This window comes from Diospyros lotus, chromosome 8 (genome assembly GCF_014633365.1).
Source record: "Diospyros lotus cultivar Yz01 chromosome 8, ASM1463336v1, whole genome shotgun sequence".
NCBI lineage: Eukaryota > Viridiplantae > Streptophyta > Magnoliopsida > Ericales > Ebenaceae > Diospyros > Diospyros lotus.
The window spans coordinates 22,143,048-22,150,079 of NC_068345.1; positions in this window are offsets into that span (position 1 = coordinate 22,143,048).

Here is a 7,032-nt window from a genome sequence, read left to right on the forward strand (position 1 = left end):
TATTTATAATGAAATATCCTAGAGTTTCTAAAACTCTAATGGATTGGGCTAGCCCATTAATTCTAATTTAATTAGAATCATAAGTGGGCTTATTCTAGTCCAACTAGAAATATAATTAAATTACCCAATCTTTTTATAGGTTAAATAAAATATTATGGCCCAAATCTAATTCAAGCCCAAATATATTTTATTTAATATTTGGCCCAAATCTAATTTGGTCCAAATATAATATTTAATATTTGGCCCAAATCTAATTTAGTCCAAATATAATATTTATTTTAATATTTGGCCCAAATCCAATTTAGTCCAAATATAATATTTAATTTAATATTTGGCCCAAATCTAATTTAGTCCAAATATTAACTTAAGCCCAAAAATATTTTATTTCCTATTTGCCACTCCAACAAATAGAAAATCATTAAATTAGAAACTCCTTCCTAATTTAATCAAATGCCATTTTTAGGAAACTCTTTCCATTACGACGACTCCTCGTCATATCGACGTCATTACGTCTATCTGTTCTTTTTCCGTGAGAACCTACGACGGCACAATTTCTTGCCGAAGTGTCCCACTTAACCATACGTCCACTCTCCTGGTTTAAGCCAGGGACCGTGCCTATTGCGTATGACTCATTAGGCTTCCGAATATGTTGGCAATGTGTCGGTACGAACACATAAGACAAGATTGGCCTCTAGCAAGGCGTCATGCCTACCCAATTATTCAGAAGGATTCATAATCCGCAAATAACCTTTCACGAGCATGGTTACCGTGTAATACGATCCTCTCGTCAATGCATCTTATGTGATCTCAAGTATGGCGATGTGTTGCTTGATAATGATCACATGAGTTTTCTTCGGTCTTTCGGATATCTTCACTTAATAGAAAGTGAATCAATAACTCCTTATTGATCTCTTTCACCATGGCCATGGATTTAAAGTGAATATCCACCGAATGCGCCTTAGATACATCATCCTCTATCAAGGGATAGACGAGTCCCATCTTGGCTATGCACCCATCTCCATAAGCCTCATGATATACCCAACGATCGCCCACGTGCAGCCTTTGTCTAGGCCCATCGAAACGATGTCAAAGCATACCGGTCTTCTTATGAGATGACCGTGACAACCTCAGGTCCAAGGATTAGTTACACTCATCTCGTATGAGAATTCCATCAACATTTAACCAAAATGGATTCTCATGGCGAGTCATGTCCAGTGACACGTTCTCCAACATTGGTCACCTATGTACTTGTCTAGGCATCCCCATGCCTATGGGTGTGAGACCCCCATTGCTATCACATAGCAAAAACATAGCACATACAAGTCTTACCGCAATTGTCAATGTCCATTCTTGACATTGCTACGACTTGGGACGTTTAATGATGTCTATAAACTGTGATGCATCATCTCACATCTTTATAGATTATTCACAGTATACATCATATGGACTTCTATCTAGTTTCATTCGGTTATTACAATAATAACAAGAAACTAATAGAATGACTTCTTGTGAATTTGAATAACTCCTTATTCAAATAATAACATGATTACAATTGTCAGTGTACAACATGCCCAATCTGATTGGGTCTAGAGCACCTACACTAACAGGTACCCTCTTTGCTTTCTCAGACAATGGATCGAGCTTTGCCTTGAGGATCCTACTCTCTTGGACAACGGATCGAGCCATATGATATCTTACTCTTGTGTTTGGTTTTGATGATGAAAAACAATTGATTTGGGTTTTAATGATAAGAAAATGAGTTTTATATCTATACCCTCATTGAGAAGATGTTTTGGCTACAAGGTTTCAAATGAAAATAAATCTTAATATCTTTGTCAAAATGAACTTTATCTCTCTTAAATCTATCTTGAAGGAGATTAGAAAAACAAAGTGTTATGTTCTTCTAAAATGCATTTCAAAATTGGTTTTTAAACTGTTGGAGAAATTGGAGCAAGAAGTTTCAAGGTGTCGAGAAGACATAAGAAACTATCGACCGTTTTGATTATTTGGTCCCAGATGTCGATGGTTTATTTTGATTTGTCGACTATTTTGGTGGTTTTTGGTCCAAGCTATCGATTGACTAAATGTTTTCTCTTAGTAGTTTGCTGTCTACTACTCCTGCATTAGGAACTGTCAACCATTTTGTTTCAATTGTCGACCGGTGTTTGAATTTTTGAACTAACTTATTGATTGATTCCTTGAAGTTGTTGACTGTTTCTATTGTAGAGACTTCCAACGATTAGTTCGTCAAGTCATTAATTGCGACTATCTACCACCAACGACCATATTTTTGAAATCCCTTGCCAAGTCATTAATTGCGACTATCTACCACCAACGACCATATTTTTGAAATCCCTCGCCAAGCACTGCAAATAGAGGTTTTGTAGATTATTCAAGACATCCAAGTGACTCTACTACAAACTTACAAGTGCTCCATCTTTTAAGTACTCATTTGTTTCATTCATTTTTCTCTCAAAGGCTTTGCATTCATTTTTGTATCATTTGTTTTTAAGCCTTGTGTTTCTTTTGAGAGATCTTGTATCTAAAAGCTTTATCTCTTAGAATCTAATTTTTGAATCTCTCTTACATTTTCGAGCAAGATTGCTAGAGGGCCTACATTGATTGTAAGAGGTTGTTTTTCCTAGATTATTGCTAGAGGACTTACTTGTATAAGTAAGAGGATTGTAATTCTTAGTTTTGGAGATTAGAGGGCTTACTTGAGATCAAGTAGGAGGATATAGTGAATCATTTTAAAATTCTTAGTGAGGATGTGAGACCCCCACTCGGATACCCCAGCTAAGCCAAAGAGTCCGAGCAAGTGCCTCGAAAGAAAAAAAACTCGATGGGAATGACAGACCTGCCATGCATGCACACCTGGATTCACATATACCTGATAATAAATCTAACAGCAGAAGCCCTGTACACCATCTACTTAAAACACAACTAGCCCACAGGGCTATAGGGTTTACATAAATACAAGCCAACAAAAAACTCAAAAGATACAACAATCCTGTCATATAACTCCGCCCCATGGTAAGGTTAACATAGACTGTCTTGTACACCATCTACTTAGGTAGGTCCAGCACCACTAGACTCACCCTCAGCTTTACCCTTGCCCTTACTTGGAATGAAAAAAAGCAAGAGTGAGCCAAAAGACTCAACAAGCATATAAGAAAGAAAGGCTGACAAGAGTAAGGGAGCTAAAGATTACCCATACCCAAGTGTAAAACTCATGCAAAGCATTACAACCAATCATATATGAAATAACATGTACCAACCGTATAACAAAGATATGCACATACCAGATCTTGGGGCCCAAATAAATGCACTAACACCTAAGTCCATAACACAAACTTATTGCTGCCTTGAAGGTAAAATGTACCTGTAACTCAAGCCGAAGCTCGCTCGGGTGGGATCGACCAACACCCATACTTGAGTCGAAGCTCGCTCGGCACGCAAAAGCTTCTGTGAATATAAACTCTGTTCGAATACTCGACATCGTACAATTGTAATATTAGAACCAACGCCAATAACAATGCAAATGTATAACAAATAAGGGTGGTGGCGTAGTAGGCCATAACATGATATAAAGCCCCCATAAACCATGTATCATGCCAAGCCTCGCCCATATAGAAAATCACATGCCAAATGAAATGCTCGTATCAACCTAGGTATTAAATCAACCTAGCATGCTCGTATCCAAGCACATAAGTCACATGTAATCCCCAAATATATAATCCTGAACCCTTGCATGCATTTGGGATGACAAAATATGGAAAATCACATAAGCATATGCATTGTTCTTTTGGCCACAATATCAACCTTCTTGCAAGCATATAAAATAACACAATATGGGAAGCCACATAAACCATATCCACTATCCACGTGGTAACCTATTTTTATTCCACAAGAAATTGGAGAGGGACACTAACTCTCCGTGGCTACTAGAATAAGATCGAGCTGAGCCCCTCCAACCAGAAAATACCAACATGCAAAATGTCCAAAACTCGGCTCCTTCTAAAAATAATCAAATTGATTGAAGATTAACAAGAATAGAGGGAGCAAAAGCTCGCATATAGAAGTAGGAAGGAAAGAACTTATACTAGGAGGAGGAGAGGAGAAAGAACTTGCAATAGCAAGAATAAAAGAAGAGAACTTACAAAGAGGGATGGAAAACTTGCTTGGAAATTCCAAGAACCAGATCTTCTTCTTCTCCTTCTTCATCTTCTTCTTTCCTCTACTTTGTCTCTCTGCCGAACACCTTTCTGTAAATAATCCTTTCTTCTCTCAACACTTGATATATATATATATATAAGGAGCAAAGGAAAGTGGGGGGAAAATGCGTGGCAAGCTAGGAGGAAAAGTTCCCTGACTTGTCTCTTGAAAAATCAAGGTCTGGGTCGAGAAATTAGCATGGGAATTGGTGACAGTGGAAGACATCTGGATATAATTAGAAGACATCTAGATGTAATGGCTTGGTGATTGTGAGAGCTATTCAGATATGGCAAGGAACATTCGGAGGTAAGAAACAAAATTAAGCCAACTTATAAGAGTGGTATCTGGATGTGAAGAGGGGCCATCTGAATGCTAGAAACATCAAGAAAAATGGCATATACGAATATTAAGAGGCCCATTGGAATGCAAGGCACACAAAATGCTTCATGGTATTGGATGCTAAGTCCCTTATCTGAATATGAGAGGCATTAAATTAAAAACGGAGTTAATTAGGAGATTTTGGATAGTTCTGATATCTTTTCGTATTCTGGGCATAACTCTCTCCTCTGAGCTCTGATCGAGGTGATTTAAGATTCTATGGAACTTCAAGAAAAAGATATACAACTTTCATGTTTTATGTTTTGAGTGATTCAGGCTACACTAAAGTTGAAATTGGGCTGCAAGGGGAAACTGAATTCCTGAAACATGGGGCATCTGAATGCCTTTGCTCATATCCGAATGCCACAAGCCATATCCGGATGTCTCACCCCCACATCCGGATGTCGTTCACAAAAAATCAAAGAGGACATTCGAATATGCCTATATCCATTCGGATGTCACTCATAAGAACTCAAGGAAGACATCTCAATATGCTAGCATTTCATCCGAATACAATACTCAAAGCCAAAGGCACATCCAAATATCTCATATTCCATCCGAATGTAAGATACAAGAGCCATGAGGCACATCTGAATACCTCATATGCTATCTAAATATAAGACACAATGCTCCAACAACATATTCGAATATAGGGTCTCTCATTCGAATGCTAGACACAACAAACAAGGGCACATCCGAATAACCATGACACCCATTCGAATGGCTTCCCTCATATCTGAATGCTTTTCCCAAACACACCCACTTATCTGAATATCTCCATTCACCACACCCTTTACTCGTAAACACCATCACCTTGTACCCAAATTACAAGATTTATACATACATAGGCACCATGGCAAGTGATTATGCAATTAAGGCTCAAGATATGCAAATAAAAACCCATTACTTAATAGCCCTTACCCCTAACATCGGGTCATTATAGAGAAGCTAAGGGAGTGGATTAGGCTTAGTTTAGCCGAACCACTATAAATCGTTGTGTCCTTGTATTACTTTTTGTTCTTGATTTTATCCTTTGTACAAAATAATGTTCATTTATTCTCATTTACATTATAATTTTTTTTTTCAGCAAAAAGGATTTTAAGTTCAATCAAATTTTTAAATAACCCAATTCACCCCCCTCTTGGGTCATGGTGCCATTGTTATACAAATATAACACCATCCTCCATCCAGGCACCCATTAGTACCCCTTGCCAACACAAACCTTACTCCCCATCTCCTTGCCAGGCTTTACCAAGTTGTTTCCTCTGACATATAAATTTAATTATTATATTCCAACAACAACAATACATTTTTCCTTTGAATGAAAATTGAAAGCATAAAGAAAATTTAAAGATGAGAGATCAGCTTGAGCACTTGGACTATTTCATTAATCTCTTCTAGAGCTTCATTGGGCTCTATTTATAGTTTTCTCGAGTTTGAATTTAATGAACTGTTGTGGTAGTTGTTGGGAGTATTTAATGCCTGCAAAAAGTAATTGTTAGAGAAATTTGTAATGAAAATGGTTGACAGATTCAAGAGATCAATCAACTATTTTTCCTAATTGGTTGACTGATTTGGTTATAAATTAATTAAGGTTTAAAATTAATGTTTCGAAGATTTAACTGAAAATGAAAGTAAAATCAAACAGGCCTAGAACTTACTGAGCTTGTCTCCAACTCAGAAATCTTTGCCTTGCACCCAAGCTTGATAATTGAAGTTTATCATCCAAGCCATCTCATCTCCAACTATGAAGTCCTTGCTAGAGATGATGATTGAAAAAATGACAGCAAAATGATGAAACCACTTGTTCTCGTTTTATCAATGGGACGTTCACTGGTAATTCTCATTAGCCTCATATTGCTAATATGGACCTTCAGTTGTTCCTTTCGAAACTCTATCACAATAAAGGGTGATCGGTTAAAAAAAAAACTCAAACTCGGGAGTTTATCTGTGCACATATTCAGAAATTACCAAACAAAGCTTCAAAATGTCTTGAAACAAACCCCAAAGATCAACTACCACGTGGCATTCATAATTGTTTTCCCATTCTAACGTGCACAATAAAGCATCTGTTGCTTCTAGATGAAGTAAGATAAGAAAAACAATTGCAACGCAAACCATTCTAGTACCAACAGAAAGGTTAGTGCTATTAACTCACAAAATATTCAAGACAATCTAATCAAGTTAGAGAAAAATAACAACGTCTATTTCCTCTATGATTGATAAGCTTAATTTCTCACAAGTGCATGAGACAAGGCTACAATAAATTTTCTAAACATTCTGCATTTTCTCCCTTGTCAAGATGAATTGTTTATGGGCTTTACATATCACGACCCCTCTTTTGGGAGGTCGTGACTATAAATTTTGAATAAAAATACCTTCTATTTTTCTCACTATTGTTTTACATAACAAGAGCGCAGTTATTACAATATAGACACT